This window comes from Micromys minutus (genome assembly GCF_963924665.1).
Source record: "Micromys minutus genome assembly, chromosome: 20".
Taxonomy (NCBI): Eukaryota; Metazoa; Chordata; class Mammalia; order Rodentia; family Muridae; genus Micromys; species Micromys minutus.
The window spans coordinates 22,744,068-22,762,905 of NC_137955.1; positions in this window are offsets into that span (position 1 = coordinate 22,744,068).

Genomic DNA, 18,838 nt, shown 5'->3' on the forward strand with positions numbered 1-18,838 from the left:
AGATACTTGAGTTTTAGAAAGTTAATTCCCCAGTCATGTCCAGGTTGAACATTCAGATCAATAAAATTGCAGATGGGCAAAGGAGTTCACAGAAACAATGTTCCTTTTTCATATTGTAGATGTGACTAGAGCAGATATTTTGACTAATCTTAAAAAATAAAATCTGACTCACACTTGATTAGTGGCTACTGACCACATGCACAGGCTTGATGAAACATTGTTCCAAAACTAAAGGCAGCTGCAAAAAGTAGAAAATAAGACCTTAGAAATTTACCCTTCAATGTCACAGAATTGGTCATCAAATTTTTTCTTAGATGAGATACTCATGGTAGCTAATTTTTCTCTTACCCATTGGCTTTTTCACATGCTTGTGATATTCAAAATCAGCAGATTTTCTTACTTGTGGCCTCTGGTAATATTCAAAAACAGTGATTTTAAAATAAAATACTAGTCATGTGAAATGCTATTACTTGTTTTCACTATAAAATTAATATATTCCAATTCTGGGGAGCAGAAATAGCCAAGTAGAGATAAATATGATCTTAAATGAAAAAACAGCAACTCATACCCCATTGCTTAACACAAACAGCATGAGGGGATCTTAAAGCTGGAGTTGTGTTACAGAGCAGAGCATGGATCCAACATGTCTGAGGGCCTCGCTTAGATCCCCAGCACCACAAATATGGCAGGACTTTGTACACCAAAGCCACAGACATTTCAAATAAACAGTAATGTGCCTCACGGTCATAAAAAGCAAGACGGGCCAAATCCTGAATGAGTAAAATGAAAAAATCCAAATAAAAATCAGAGTCAAAATAAACATAATCAAAGGTAAAATAAAAATAACAGAACCTTGCTGAAATAAAAGTTGGTTTTTGAAAAAGAAAATCAAATGGACAACTCTCAGCCAAACAAGCAGCATAAACAGAGCGAAACTTCAAAATTAGATATGGAACAACAGGAATTTCAACTTCTATCAAAGATATGCCAAAACTCAGAAGAAACCACCAAACATTTATACCCCAGTAAAGGTTGAAGTAATAATGAAAAATCTGCCATCAAAGAAAAGTTTCATATCCAGTACACTCACAACTGCTTCACAATACATTACAGAAGAACTATAACAGATTGTTCAAATGAAGACCAAAGGAAGGCATCTTGCTATGCTATTGCTACAATGTAATAATCTTGCTCTTTTCAAATGTGATAAAGATACACATGAAAATTGTATATCAGTATCCCTGATAAACATAAATGCAAACCCTCTCAAAAACTGTTAGAAAATTAGAAGTAAGAGTACATCAGGTAGTGGTCATTTATATTGTGAAACATTTGCTGGACATTACAACATCATTGCACATATGAAACCACATGAGCTGTCAATGCGTTCGCAAGACCTGCGCAAGATTAAACCAACCCAAATCTGAATGTGGATGTGAGAGAGGCTATGATATCTCATATGTAGCTAGGAAGGGATGTGGACTCTGTGAGGCTATCCATGCTCCAGTAGATGCTTCCACATCTAAGTACATATGTGCACCAGTAAGTAGACTCAGCTGGTTTAAAGGGAGAGAATCCACAAAGTTTAAAAAAAAAAAAAAAAAAAAAAAAAAAACATGACATATGAGGGCTTGCAGGGTTTAATGGGAATGGAAAGAAACAGAATTGGAGTTATCTAAAAGTGATCTATATGTGTATAAATGCTAAAAACAAAACAAAACAAAACAAAAAAACCCTTGTACTCCATGCTCATTTATTCCACTCATGGAGAAATAGCTCAGCATTCAAAAAATCAGAAATTTACTTAAAATGCAATGAACTACAAAACCCATGAAATCATAGTAGTAAATTAAAAACATCAAACATACTTTCAAGACAAGTAAATAAATAAATACACAAGTCTTTCAATAAATTTGTTATACAAACAATATACTTCCGCACGATTAATGCTGCACATGACAAAAATCACAGCCAATGTCATCTGGAATGGGAAAAGTTTGGAAACAATATCCCTTTCTCAATCTAGATTACATTTTCTTTATGATCTAGATTAAGAAAACCAATCCACTTCTACCATCCCTATTTACTGTATTGTTGAATATCTTAGTAAGAACAACCAGGTCAATTTACTTGTTTTCTTTGTTTTTCAAGACAGGGTTTCTCTGTGTAGCCCTTGATAGCTTAGAACTCACTCTGTAGACCAGGCTGACCTCGAATGCACAGAGATCCATCTGCCTCTGCCTCTGCCTCCTGAATACTACCCTTAAACAAATGTGCCACCAATGTCAAGATAGGCCAATTAGTTTTTTAATAGTCAAATAGTAAAAACAGGGGCTCAAATTAAGTCTATTATCAGATAATAAAAAAATTCTAAGAACCCCACCAAAAGAATTTAGAACGAAAAATATTGTACCAAATCACAAAATAATTAGCATTTTAAATGTTAATACATTAGCTATGCACAATAAAGAATTTTATTATGACATCTCAATATATGCACATAAAATATTTCATACTCAAACTTTCCCCATTATATTTTTTGTTTAAAACACTCTCTTTACTATCCTTATAATTGCCCTGTGTTTGTATGTGTATGTGTGTGTGTGTGTGTGTGTCTGTGTGTGTGTCTGTGTGTGTGTGTGTGTGTATGTGTTTGTGTGTGTGTGTCATGGGGGGAAGGGAGAGAGGGAGGTTCAATGAGTTTTTAACTAGAATTGTTTTTGGATCATTGGTGATACTTTTTTATTTTTAAACAATCCCTGCCTACATAACTGAAGAAAAGTCTTTTGCTTTTCAATCTACCACTACCTGTGTGTAAATCTTTAGTCATGGATAGTAACCAACAAACTCATGTGAATGCTATTTGTCAATATAGAGTGAAAATGAAGAGATATAAAATACAGATTTTACATCTCAGCTGTAATCTCAACTGAACAAATATTCTAGATATCTTTTTCAGTGTATTTTTGCTGCTATACTAAAATGCTGTACATATTCTAGGTATCTTATAAGCAACCAAATTTATTTCTTTAAGTTCTGAAAAATGGAAGATTCGGTATTAGCAGATCCAGTGTCTTCTAGGGTTTAAAAATCCATGAAGCCTATTTTCACTCTTTATGGTGGAAAGTTGAAGTGAATTCTCTGTGGCCTTTTGTTATAAAGATACTAACCTATTACGTGTGTGTCACATCCTTATCTTCTTCCAGTTTCCTGATATTTTACCTCTCAGCACCATAAATAGAGGGAAATGCTATAATATGTACAATTTATGGAGGAAGGAAACAATCATTGTTCATATCCCTGACAAACATTGAACATATATGTATTACCCAAAATATTATTCAGTTTTGTGAACACACTAGAAGAAGCAAGACTTATTTGTGCCTAATCTCATCACCTCAAAAGGTATCTTACTAATAAGTAAGCTGAGTAACTTACCTCATAGAAAATCCACTGCATGTTGCAGTAAATATTAAAAAATATAAAAGGTTTATCTCTTTTCTGGTCCTGAGGTCTCACTCCTCAGGCCTGACCCTGATACGGAGCCGCGAGCACCTCTGGAGCCCAGTCTGAGCCGCCACCACAGCCCAACTTGTCTGAGCAACTCCCTTCCCTGGCGGTTTACTACCACCTGTTCTCTGCTTCTGTCCTGGGGTGTTTCTGTACCCCCAAAATTCCACAAACATAATTCTACATCCCAATAACTTTTTATACAGGTTTTTGTATCCAACTTTCAATCCACAAACCATCTACACAACAAGATTGCATCAAATAGACAAAGATGCAAACTGCCTTTTTATGTGAGATACTAGACCTGTAAAATCCTTAATGTTCATAGCTATTTAACACCAATCAATCCCACCTGGGTCTAGCTGGTCCTTGGGAATCTCCAGGTTGCCACAATCTTACCTCTCTGTCTGACCTTGTCTGACCTCCTCTGACCTCCTCTGATCTCTCCACCCTCTCTACTTCCTTTGCCCCACCCAGTCACTGGCTTTCCTTTATTTTACTAATTAAAATGGGAAGGTTCAGTTAGAGTCAGGGGACTAGGCAGCCCTTCTTGGGGAAGTGGAATTAACATTAAAATACTAACAGCTTCAGGACAATCTACAATCAAATACATAGTTAGTTACTCTAAGAATTAGTTATGGCTAAAGAAAAATAATTCACCATTCATCTATAAACTGGTATATCTTCAGCCATCTAATCTGAAATGTCAATGTTCTCTACTTATTATGATCAGGTAATATTTACTGCTGGAGTCAGCTCTAATTCCTTTTCAAAAAAGTATTCTTGAACCTCAGATACATTTTTTTTTTAAAAGGAGGAATTATTTGACTCATCTATTATTTAATTGAAATTTTTTTCTTTTACAGTTTCATATGTGTATATTTTGTACACCAACAATTTTAATCCCTTACCTTGCTATGCCTGTGTACCAGCCCCACAAATATCTCTTGCAAGTTCAAGTCTGTTCATTTTGTTTTGTGACCCACCAATACCAAGCAGAGTTTTAATGAGCTCCCTATAGCTGTTTTCTTCAAAAAAAGGGTGTGGCATCATTTTGGTGAACAAAGTAGGAAAGCAAATAATAGTTTTTGAAAATATGACAGATATTTGTATATGTTAGAAGCATCATAGTTCTATTCCTCCTGACAAGTGTATGAAAGCCATGCTACCCTCTAATGGGTTTGGTTACTTTCCCCTGAAAATCTGAAGTGTATTTTCTACAAAATAATTGCACTGTGAGGGTGGCTGTAAATATTTTAATTAATCTACAAGGATGTTGTTTTGCTTCCTTGTGACTAACCAGGCTAACCAACTCTAAGGATGTCTGGTTGTCTTCCTGAAAACAAGACCAATTTTGTTGTCTCAGAAAGCATGCTAGTTTTTAGAGTTGTCTTGCACATAAGCAACAAGACCAGTACCTTTCTCCTTAAGTTATTAATTTTACAGTCTTTTCTATCATTAAAATGTCCATAAAATGTGGAAAATATTTATGACATTTGCTTATTCAGTAAAAAAAATAGCTGCTTCATAATTGAGAGTCTGTTATAGCAATAAGAATGTTGGTTAAATCACTACTGGAATTATTTCCGTTAAAACTCTGTATTCAGTAAGGATAAAGATAATGAGCAGCAATTGAATAATTCTTGATGCCTCACAACCACTTTCCTCAACTTAAGTGACTGCATACAGTGCCAGCATGACTGTGTCCTGAGTACCTTTTTAAATTCTACTGTCACACAGTCATTCCCAGTAGCCTATATCCATTGCCATTGATCATTATGCTGTTTGTGGTATTGTTGGTCCATGTTTGCCTCTACTCTTAAATTCTAGTTTCTGGACATTCATCTGTAACAAGAACCATGCCTTGAATTTCAGTCCCTTAGACTTCTATGATTTATGTTTGCTTACCTTTCCCAAACTTTAGTCCTGGGAGCTAATAAAAGTTATTTAACAATATTCATCTAACCTCAAGCCCTGAGTAAAAGTAAAGCTGCCAAATATTGCTCAAATTGTGTTTGGAATTCTGGTAAGCAAGGAGATTCTCTAAGCATAATTTTTTTAGAGGAGCATCTACTGACCAGGTGCAGGGATTGTGGTTGGAAGCCACCTCCAGTGGCTATCTGGAGATCTGTGGCAGCTGTGCAGTGCTTTCCAGATAGGGTTATATCCTTCCTGAATCAGTGAACATACTAGGGTGATCTGCCAAATAAAAGGTCAAGTATAAAGAACAACTTTGCTGAACAGTGTATTTTTATCGTATTTTTTGAGGAGAGAGAGTCTTATTTACATTTCTGTGACTATGGTGAAATGTCATGGCCATGGGAACTTAAAGAGGACAGGGTTTATTTGGGCTTATTATTTCAGAACCGTAGAATGCATAACGGCAGAAACAGAATGGCAGCAGGTGACAGACATGTTAGCTGAAGCTAGAAGTTTAGTGTTAGGGGCTTATATTTTGAACCACAGCCTAGAAGAGGAGAGAACCTACTAAATATTGGGGTGGGTTTTTTTAAACTCTCAGACCACAATACCAATGACTATTTTTCTAACAATACAACACCTTCTTATTCTTTCCAAACAGATTTACCAACTGAAACCCATGTGTTCAAATGCCCAAGACTATAGGAAACATCTCATTCAAACTACCATAACTTCTGAAGATTTTATTATCTGTAACCATTCATTTTTTTTCTGTCTACCCCATTCTTATTTTTTATCTTTACCTTCACAAGTGTTAAACTTCAGTCTATAGCTTACATGTCAAACATCTTATCAACTTTTACCACAGCATTTGACACCTAGTAACATTTTTCTCTTAAAACACTTAATTTATTCAGCATCTCAAATCTTCTCATAAATGACTAAAAGCTCACCATCAACCTTCACTTATTTCTAATATGGGACAGTAATTGTCTGTTAGTTACTTGTAACTGTTTTAGGGTAATGATACAAATACAGGAGAGGTAATAGAAGGGTCAAACTTGGTGTATTAATCCCATTGGAATAGTTAAGCCTATGTGACAAAGAACACTGTCATAGGGTCCTAGGTGGTGGCAATAGAAGGAAGCTCTGGATCAGAGCATTCAGATATAGGTGCCTTGATACATATGTATATGTATATGTATATGTCTATGTCTATGTCTATGTCTATGTCTATGTCTATGTCTATGTCTATGTATATATGTATATGTATATGTATGCCTTGATATATATGTTACACACACACACATATATATATATATATATATATATATATATATATATATATATATATAAAATGTGTGTGTGCATTTGTCTGTATATCTGTATATATGTATATGTGTATATATGTATATATATGTGTATATTAGATTAGATTATTAGATGTGGGACTGGTAGAAGACTGGAATCAGCCTAGAAAGATAAACCAGCACTATAGATGCATAACAATATTGCTTATGAGGTATTCATACATGCATACATCTCTTTCTCTTCAGAACTTCCTTTTAGGTATACAATTTATACACTTAGACCAGTAAGCATGATACTAAAAATAAGACCTGGAATAATCAAAGAGGGCTAGAGAAGACGAATCTTTTGCACCTTGGGCTTTGATAAGAATTAAGAATATTTGATAAGCAGAACCAGTGAAGCACATGTTCCATCCTTTTCTCTGTCCTACTATCCTTTTCATCTGTGAACTTTGACTGAGGTGTCAAGAGAAGATAAATTAAATAGCACGATGCCCACCACTATTTCATTTGGCTTGATTTTCCCTGGAAGTGGGATGAAAACACTGAGACATAAAGACATGAGTTTATGAGTACAGAATATATGTGGTACCCAGCGACTTCAGCTCTGATAGACCAGAGTATTGGCTCTGTGCCAAAAAAAAAAAACAATCCACAGACAGAATTAAAAAAAAAATGGAGAAAGATGAGGCTGGTGCAAAGGCTTTAACAGAAGATGGCAGAGCAAATAACAGAATTTTTTCTTTGAGTTTTCTCCTGAAAATCTTACCCTCCCTGTTATGGGTCCTAAATCTACCTAGACTACTTCCTACGGGAAGTATCTCAAAACTTGAAATCACACTCTAAAATGTCATTTCACTGAATCAGAAATGTGACCCAATTGCTTTGGCCATGGCGTAGATTCCAAGTCTTTCAAACACTATAATGAGCCCATTTTCTCCAGGCTTGAATGGGTATCTCAGAAACATTTATGAATGAATGTATTAATAGAGGATACCTGGAACAGTGACTTTAGTCTAGAACTCTGTTGGACAGAAATATGCCGTGGCTCTAAAATAAATTCAATATTTCAAGAACATAAATATAAATCTTGGAAATTTAAAATGTATGGCTGTGAGTTCAAGAGCACTGGCCTTGGTATGCTATAGAACAGCCTATGACAATTTTTTTTTACATTTCAGAAGTAAGCATCGTAGACATGTTACAACATAAAGGAATCTTTTTATCACTGTTCCAGTCTTATAGAAGGTCAGAGATTTCTGTTTTTAAAATGAGTATGATACAGCCAACGAGGAAATTCTTGTTCTCAGACTAAAATGCAAGTAACTAAAAACAAAACAAAACAAAACCAAAAACAGACAAAGAAACAAAAGCTAGAATTTATTGCATTTTCCTGGTAGGAAGTAGAGAAAGCTGTGAATAATAGATGGCTAAGACAGAGAGGAAACAAGTTAGAAAGGTCATGTTTTTGATAACTTCTCTAAATTAAACAAGATAGCAAAGAGTCTTCTGTCAGAATGAACAGTGACATAGCAGGAAATTGTAGCACATATATGTAGTCCTAGCACATAGAGGACCATGTGAGTGAATGATTAAAGACATGTTTGAGCTACAAAGTGAGTTCCTGGTCTATATGGGCAACCTGATTTTGATACACACACACACACACACACACGCACACACACACACAAACACACCACAATTTTTTTCCTCTGTCTCAATCGCTTTCTTCTCTTTGTCCCTCTGTCTCACACATGCAAAATTAAAAAGTATAATAAAAACTTAAAAAACAATAAAAAAAGAATACAGGCCAATGATTAAGAGACACAGTTAAAAAAATAGATGCACTGCACAAAGGAGCTAATGATAAATTGCCTAGGTTCAAGCAAATGTACTGTGTTCAAGGTTCAAAGCCATGCTGGCAGAGTGATTCTAATCCACTTCCTAACATAACCTGAAAGTACACTATTTATCATTCTTATCTTATTCATGTTGAATGGGCACATATTGAGAATCTCCGAGTTCCAAGTTTAAATTCATTGTGGTGTAAATTTAATTATTCTATATGTTCTCAAGAAACTCAAAGGGAGACTTTGTTGGTGGTGATGAAGAAGATCTATTCTATACTGGAAACACCCAGGAAAGCTATAATAGTATGTCACCATCAGAAGGAAAGTGTCAGAAGTCAACATTAATCCAGACTAACCTGTTGGGTACAAATCTTGCATACCATATACTCAGATGCCATACCAGCAAGTAAACGTGGAGATGCCCCACTGGAAGAGACCTGAAAGCTTGATGAGTGTTTGATGTCAGGGAAAAGGTAATGAGTTATGAGCAGCAGACACATATCCTGGAATAGGATGAGTAGGCTATCAAGCCTCAGTATCTTACTTTACAAGCTAGATTTAAAAAGAAACCATAAAAACTATTAAATGCATGGCAAAGCAGGAAGAGCTATATTGTCTTGAGCCTATTTGGAGGAAAGATGTATTGTTTTAATTTCAGAATGTTTCTAGTGGTAGATGGCACTAAATGATTAAGATGTCAAGATTCCCTAAATGTTTCAGTCAGATAGTTGTTTTATGTTTCTCTGAAATCATTTTGTTTGTAGGTAGGAATAGATCAACATTGGAAGTTTTTATACTGGCACCAGATCAGATTATCTCTGCACACTCAACTGTGTAGTAAGTAATGTCTCTTTAACACATGTTAAAAACATTCATCTTGGAAGATAGAAACACAGGATTTCCTGGAAACTAAATGCATGTACTTATAGTAAACCCATTAGTAAAATGAGTAATGTGACCACAAGCACTGACTGATGGAAATATTAATATTGTGTTTTGATTGTTAGATGAAAATACGGCAGAATATTGAAACTTAAGAACACCACATCAATCACTGGGGAATTTTGTTGGAAACTGATTCTTTGAGACTTCTTCTGCCTGAAAAAAATCAGTGAAGAGTCAGAAAATGACATGGCATCTGTGTCAGAAAAGAATGGAACTTGTTAGTACTTAATGTACCAGAGGCATGCAAAGCTAAGTCTCTGTCATTATGAATTAGTCATTTTCCAAGGAGTTTAAACCTGGAAGATCACAATGATTTCACCTCTAAAGTTAACATCTGGTAAGGTTCCAATGTCACCAAAGAGAAGAACAGAAGATTCTGTATGTTATGCTTCAAAGATCACCAAGACAACACCGCTTCAGTCCTCTTGAGCTCTTATTCATTCTCTATTCATCATCCCACCTAGAAGCCTGAGTAGCAGTGGTTTTTAAATGTATGCCAACAATATGGATTTTAGAGACCTAAAGAGATCATGACTGGGGGCATAGTTAAGTGAGTAAAAGAAATAACTGATTAAAAAAGCTGACAGACTTAATATAGAAACATTGCTACTGCTAAGGATTGGCTGGATTAAAGGCTTTCCCTGAGGCCAGGATGTTCAGAAAAGAAACATTGTACCATCTTACAACCAGGAGTAAGATAGATGAACCAATAACAGGCTGGGGCCAGGGCTTTAGGAACTTTTCCTTGAGATGTAGATATTTGAAGAAGGAACTCACTTCCTTCTCTAAAACTGGGAATATGCTTGACAGAGCTGCTCATGGCCAAAGTCCAGGGCCTATGGGGAGCTGGGCTTCAGATATAGAGAACCCAACTTCCCATTTTACTGGGCTATACTTATGAGTCCTAGGACCACTCTGTGTTCAGTCTGCAATACTCTTGAGACACCTCGTGTTCCTCCTGAGTAACATTGCTTGACTGGCTCCTGTCTGACTTTACCCCCATTGAATGATAGCCTTTGTAGAGTTGTTCAGTTTCTCCCCTGAAAACAGTATATAAGATGTCACGTTTCTTAAGAAGCTTGCTTCACCTAAAGACATAGCTTATGCAAGACCTTCAGATAACAGCTTTCTGTCTTCTCTGTCTTTTCATTCCAATGGCCTCATTTCACAAAGGACTGGGTCACTGAAGAATGACTTACTGGTCAAGGTCAACTACATAAACAAGCCAGAGGAATAGAGGAAAACTAGAGAGTGGAAAGAAAGCGTAACTGATACAGTGACAAGTTTCTGTAGATAAGAGCCCCTGGGGTGCTCTCCACAGCTGCACTGACTGGGCATGGAAGAAGCACAGCTCCATTTGTACATAACAATGCAGAAGGGATGGTAGGTTGGGCTTGTCATTAATTGCCAACTCACCATCCATGTGACTACAGACTCCTTCTAATGGACACGGTTCTAAGGAACAAGTAGCATAGCTTTGATATTTTCTCCCCAGTGTTTGGATAAGAATATTTACGTCTCTAGCCTATTTCATGGCTTGACAAACATTATTTTTAATGATCAAACAGTAAACATTTTCGGATAAGGAGTCATTCAGCTGCTTGTGGCAGCTACCATGACACCTGCCTTGGTGACAGAACATGTAGCTTAGCTTTGGACCAGACCTCTATGGAACTGGGAACTGAGTGCAAATGTGTTAAGGATCTGTGTGTAATTCCACTGTCACATTACAGAAATATGGCAAGATGCTACCAGAAATTGTGAAGAAATTGGGGCATGCTTACCACTCAGCTGATGATAGCACATTGTTTGAAGGTAACCTGAACTATCCAGGCAGATATAGCACACGACTGACACTGTGTCTATTTCAAAAAAAAGGTCGACACCATACCTTCTTTTAATGTAAACAAATACCAATATATTTCAATATTATGTAACTTAATTCTCCTTTATTTCTTGCTATGCTTGCCACAGTCTAAGTAAAGATGTAAAGTAGTTTTTATTTTGAAAAATATGTTTTTCGGTCAGTGCTTTGCATGTTAGGTTTTAAGGTTTTGATTTCTCTCTCTCTCTCTCTCTCTCTCTCTCTCTCTCTCTCTCTCTCTCTCTCTCTCTGTGTGTGTGTGTGTGTGTGTGTGTGTGTGTGTGTGTGTGTGTGTGTGTGCCATTTCACTATTAAAACTTTGAGTATTGTTGGGGTGGGTTCTTAAATGCAGACAGAATGCCTTGGAAGGAAGAATACTAGTTTATAATCTTTCCATCCCACATATCTTCATTTCAGCAGAAGCCATATGCTGTGTGCTAAATATTGTCAAAATGCACAGATTTCACATGACATTTCATTCGAATTGTTAGTAAAATGTTAAATAATATTTATTGAGTTGTTACTAAGTGGGATTGTCTTGATCAGGAAGGAAGTTTGTTGTGTTTACCATGGTAGTTTTCTCAATAAATGTAACTATCTAATCATCTGTTGGACATGTCAGGCTGCACTAATGGTCGTTTTTTGGCTTATGTGATAAAATAATTTTAGAAAGATATAATAGAATTTCTGAGTGACACAAAATTATTCACTAATGAATGTCAGTATATTTTAGACACTCTATAGTAATAAACAGTTATCTAATATATTCTGAATGTCATTTATGTTCAAAACCTAAGTCTGGAAAGAAAAGTGCTTTTCTTTATATTTCACAGTATAAGCCGGTCTTCCTATTTGTTGAAATATTTTTTCTACCGTGAATATCATTAGTAGAGGAGAAACCCTATTCTTTGTGGGAAATGTCGATTTCAGATCTCACCATGTCTGTGTTGACAAAACTGTTTTGAAATGTGCTATTTGATAGTGTGTGCATTTCTGGAACTATGAGGGTCCATGTGGTAGGTTGGTGTGCATCCTGATAAACTGTCACCAGTCTACTGTTTTTTGTTTGTTTGATTTTTGTTTTGGTTGTTGCATAGGTGTGATGGATTGGATCTCAGAGGTTTGATGCTTCTGTCTGTATGCATTTCCTGTACTGTTTCCCTGAAGCATCCACTGAAAATGAACACTCACAACTTTACAAGAACAGGAGTTCCAAACTAAAAACATGAGAACCTACCTCTGTCTCTCCAGGTTATGTTTTTGTTTTTACAAAAATAAAAAAAATACAACCTTTAATGACAATTAAAACAGAGAATTTGGGGTAACTATAGGTTACAATTGACAGCAGTTCATGCTAGAGATCTTTCCATTCTAGTTGATAGTTTTGCTTTATGCACTGGTGGCTGAGGGTCCAACATTAAAGATGCTACATACACAGGAACAGGACTTGTACAGACACTGCTAAAACCTTAACATTTGCCATGCAGAGTTTCTTGAAGTATTCAGATATTAATTCTCTTTATCAAGATATTTACCTAGGGTTATCACCAATAAAGCACCACTAGAAATTGTAAAGCTAGGTGGGCAAGTTCATTTCTTTAGAGACATTCATTTGCTTTCACCATGTTTTGTGAGAAAAAAATATTTTCAAAAAAATTGTTGAAACCTATGACTTCCATTGACAGGAAGTAGGAAAAATAGCAACTTTATAAATCACTGAAGTCGATGAAGTTTCCCGATGTGAATTTGTAACGTGTCTCATTTTTCCTACATTAAAAATTGCATTGTTTATGAAAAATTTATTTGAAATATTTTGAAAATTCTCATTATACAGTGACATTTTAGTCATACTAATTAATGAAAACACACCCTATCAATTAATTAATTACAAATAACCTTGTTGGTTCAGTCCTTGTAAGTTATAATTGATTATATCTATTATTATATTCATACATATAGATACAGATCAATATATTATCATTTAATAAATTACTATATGACTTTGATAAATGCTGCTGAATTATATTTACATATAAAATATTTTTAATACATAAATTAAAATACAATATATAATTAAAGATAATTATACAACATTCATTAAGGTCATATACTAGCTGTATATAATTATAATATATAAAATATATAATACCAGTATCTATGTATATGTAAATATATATTAATAACAGTATATGTTCATATATACATACCACATATAAATAATACATATTTGCATGAATATATCATATACACATGTGTGCACATGTACACTTACATGCCTACTTATGCTATGTATAATTTTTCTGGTGTGACTGCACAGCCTATTCTCTAGGCTGATATAAAACTCAAATAACTTCAATGGATAGACTTTTTCACTGCGGTACTGGCTAGTATTTTTTTTTTCAGACATGATTAACTGAAAAGGAAAGTTTAAATAAGAGGAAACTTCTGGAAGCCATGGCCCTGGAACATGAGAAAAACTAAGTGAATGTCATGTAGTAATTTCGATTTCACAAGGTTCAGTGAGCCCCAGAGTAGTAATTCATGTTTAACTCATATGATAAATGATAAGTGAAAGTTAGGTGAAAAATTTTCCCACTATTTATGCAGTGAAGCTTCCCAAGATTAAAAGAAAAGTACTTTTGCAGTGGAAGGCAGTTTTTAATTCTTCACTGCTGAGTGGGAAATATTCATAGATTTAATAACATGTTCTCAGGGATAGAATAATATTTCCTTAAGACAATATATAGGTGGCACAGGGGGAAATTTCCTAAGCAGAACTTCAGTGACTCAGACTCTAAGATCAACAATTGATAAATCAGAATTAATGTAACTGAAAAGTTTCTGTAAGTCAAAAAGCACAGCCAATAGGGCAAATCAACTTGCAGATTGGGAAATTTTATTTTTGCCAACCCCACATTGGATGAAGTTTAATATCCAAAATATATAAAGAACTCAAGAAGCTAACCTCCAAAAAACCCAAATAACTCAATTAAAAAATGGGGTACAGAGCTAACCAGAGATTTCACAACAGAGGAATCTCTAATGGCTGAGAAGCACTTAAATAAATGTTCAAAGTCCTTAGTTATTAGGGAAATGCAAATTAAAACAAAACTGCAATTCAACCTTACACTGAATGGCTAAGATCAAAATTACAGACAACAATGGATGCTGGAGAAGATGTGGAGAAAAAGGAACACTCCTCCATTGTTGGTGGGATTGCAAACTAATACATCCACTATGGATATCATTCTTGCTGTTTCTCAGAAAATAAATTGGAAATAGACATACCTGAAGACCCAGCTATACCACTCTTGGACATATATCCAAATGATGCCCCACCCTACTAGAAAGTTTTATTATTTTTATGGATTTATTATGAGATCCTATTTTACCCCCAGATATGATAAAAATCTTATTAGAAAAAATGGTATTGTGGCACATGAAGTTGTTAGTATTCCATCCCTTAAAAACACAGAGCCCAGGGAAGTCTTATGATCGAAACAAACAAGACCAATTCTCACTCTCTCCCAGTTTTAATTGCTTTTATGTAGAGACATTTTAATATTTTAATCCAGCAGCATGGCTGCTCTGATTGTATCTAAAGACCTTCTAGGTCTGTGTGATCTTGCTAGAATGCACACATGCCCCTAGTGTATACCTATAATTCCAAACAAAAAATGTTGAATTGAGGGTCAAAGTGATGAATCAGAGAAAAAATTGACAGAATGAGTCAGAAATAGGATATGACCAACTCACAGGAGATCTATTTAAGAACAGCACAGGGAAAGTGAAAGAAGTCAGTCAGTTATGAGTCAGAGCAATAAGTGCCTTGCAGTGGAGTTCCTCCAAGGGTTCGTGCAGTTCAGTGCAGGCCACCAGAGGCAGTTGAAGGCAGAGAGCAAAAGGAAGCCAGAAGATTAGAATAAATTGTCAGAGTGTTTTGAGGATAATCAGAGCAAATCAGTGAGAATCCGAGAGAAGCCCGATTGAATCTGACAGCTTAGAGAGTTTGAACAAGAACAACTGAGTTGAAGCAGCAAGCCAGAGTTCAAAATGAACTAGACCACGTAAGCTCATTAAGCAGTAAGCCTCCAAGATGACATTTACAACATGTGAATAAAAGTTACTTTTACAATCATAGTTTTTTGTCTAAGGTTGATATTTCATGAGTTTTACCCCTTCCATGTCAGCATGCTGACTGCTGTCATCCCTGCCCACAACTTGTTTAGGCAGACATGCTGATGATACTTCTTTGACATTTCTATAAGTCAAAATCATGAGAAATGATTAGTGTTAAAATAATATACACACAAGTAATAGTGCATGAATGGATGTGTGTGTGTGTGTGTGTGTGTGTGTGTGTGTGTGTGTGTTGGCCTTTTAAAAGGTCATAAACTTTAGAGAGATAACAAGGGGTAAATTGAAGGGTTGGAGGGGGGAATGATATAGTTACATTTTAATTTCAAAAGAAAATTAAAAGGTTGACCTCAAGACTCCAGAAGAAAATTACAAAAAGGAATTGTATTTAAAAGATGACAATGGGAGTGGGAGGGAAGGCTCGGTGTTTAATAGCATTCTGTGCTCTTCCAGAGAACCTATATTCAATTCCAGAATTTACTTATTTACTTGGTATCTCACACCTCTAGCCCCAGGGGATCCAATGTTTCCTTGTGACCTCTTTAGAAATGAATCACGGACATGGTATATAGACACACATGCAGACAAAACACGCATATACAGAAAATAAAAGGTCAAACTGACAACAAAAATCTACCTCAACACAGACACACAAACCATGACACCATGTGTCTTGATTAGACTCCAGTGGGCTTTCACAGTTTGTTTCCTCCAAGTTGCCTTCCTGTCTTACATTTGTGTGGCTCAAATTATTGGTCAAGTTCCAAGTCTTATGGATTTTGTATAGTTACTTAGCTTTTTTGTACATAGAAAGTGCAAGTTACTTTCAGGAGAAAAAAATTTAAAAGCCCCCATTAAATAAATGAACACATGTATGATTATAGCCATGCTGGTACCAGGACGGTGGCAAGGGAAACTACTTAGGAAATATTTTCCAGAACTCCTCATTTTGTTCTTCATATTTCTGACCATTTGACTTGTTTTGGTCATTTCACCTGATAGACAAAGCAGGTCTGGAACCCATGGTGTTTCTCCGGCCTCAGCCTGTGCTGAGTTTACAGGTGTTCACCACTATTTTTGTCTTTCCCATTTTAACTTGGGCCTATGACCTTTAAATGTAGATACATTAATTCCTTTAAAAATGGTCAGTGTAGTTTGATTTGCCTCCAAAGAATGTGAACATATTTCATAGTGCACTTGACATCTCAAATACATTAGTCCTTTCTCTCTACACAGTGTGAAATGACGATGCAGACAAACCATCTTAAGTCTTCTCTCTTGGTTCCATTTAACAGACCCATTCCCGTGGAACCTAATGTCCGCAGGCATATCCCTCTCAGCATACGTGTCTAAACCCTTGACCCTGGCATCAAGACTCATGGGGATGCTGAGTTCTGTTGGGAGAACCCCTCTTTCTGTGTTTTATTAATTTCCTCTGCTTCCCTTCTTGGATTTGCTGTTCAGATGACATTTTAGATAAGTGAGATTTTTTTTTAAATTTTCCCATTGGTTTTTAAATGTTTTGGACTTTCTTAGCCTTAACTCCTTTTTCCATCTCTCAAAGTTAAATTCCTGGAATTGGTACACAAGAAGTGTTGATTTCTCAAGATGAGTTCTGCAGAACAAACACCTGGTAATCTTTGTCTTTTGTGAGTCCAGAAAGTTCCATAACAGTTCACAGTGCATCTTCAGATTCTGGTTTTGTGCTCTCTTTCTGTTTCTGTCTGTTTCTCTGTCTGTCTCTGTCTCACTATCTCTGTCTCTTGTCTTCTGTCTCTTTCTTTCTCTGCATGTATCTCAATGTCTCTGACTCTGTCTCTCTCTGCTCACACCCTCCTCCCAAATTTTCTAAGTGCTTGAAGTAGAAATCTCCAGGGTTTCTTTGGTGGACTTCAGAACTGCAGACTCATATTAGTTTTTAAGAAGATGAAGGGTAGATGGGAGGGAGGAGAATCCTCATAGAAGCAGGGGGAAGGGGACAGGATGGAGGGAACTGGGAAAGGGGATAATATTTGAAATGTAAATTCATAAACTATAATAAAAAGATTAAAAAAAAACAAAAGAAAGCCTAAAAAATAAATAAAAAGAAGCTGAAGCCATCTAGTCATAGTTATCACTTTGATCCAGCAGCAAGAGAATTACACAACCTGGGACAAGAGCCTCCTCCCTGCCTTACTGTGTGTGCCAGCCTCAGCTCTATTCTGTCTGAGCGCAGCCGACTTTGGCTTTAAGTGAGACAACGATGTCCTCCTTGTCTTAGTCATGCCCCGATAGCTATCTCGGGAAACTTTTGCTGCGTTATCTCCTCTGCACATCTCCTTCATCCCACTGCCACCTCTAACTGAACAATTTCCAGTGTGGTGACTTCTTTTGGTATTTGTGCCATTTCCAGCTCCTGCCACCACAGATATAGTTTCTCTTACCAGAAATATGTCGACTTCATCTTTCTGCCTCCTCCGGCCTCTCTTCTCTTTAAATATTTTCTACTGTGATTGTTATTATCCAAAATATTTATCGTGCCCATATAATTCTCATTACATGTCCTGAACTATTTAATTAAATTATTTTATTTATTTACATTCTAAAAGTTGCCTGCCTTTCTCGTGCCGCCTCCTTGAGTTCTTTAACCCCCCTCTGCCTCTGAGAGGCTTCTCTCCCACCCATCTGCCCCCTGTCTTTCCTATCCCATCTCACCACCACCAGCATCTCTGGGGTATCGTGGTTCCACGGGATTAAGTGCATTCTCTCCCACAGAGGCCATGAAAGGTAGTCCTCTGCAACACATGTGCTAGGGCCACGGACCAGTCCATGTATGCTTTTTGGTTTTTGGCTTAGTCTCTAGGACATCTGAGTGGTCCAGGTAAGCTGACATTGTTGTTCTTTCTATGGGGTTACGAACCCACTCAGCTCCTTCAGTTCTTCTAGCTCTTTTGTAATGGTCCCAGACCTCAGTCCAATGGTTGGCTGCAAGGATCTGCATTTCTCTCATTCAGCTGCTGGCACAGCCTCTCAGAGGACAGCCATGCCAGGCTCCTGTCTCCAAACACAATATTGTATGAGTAATAGTGTCAGGGTTTGGTGTCTGTGCATGAGATGGATCTCAAGTTGGGATGGTCCCTGAGTGGCCTTTTTTTCAGTTTCTGCTCCATTTTTGTCCCTGCATTTCTTTAGACAGGAGCAATTCTGGGTTAACCAGGGTTTAACTTTGTAATGTCTTACGATTGAATTGCACAAAGAACAAACGTAATGTGTGCTTTTTCTGGAACATGTACTGGCCACCAGGCTCTGGCAAACAGCTATCT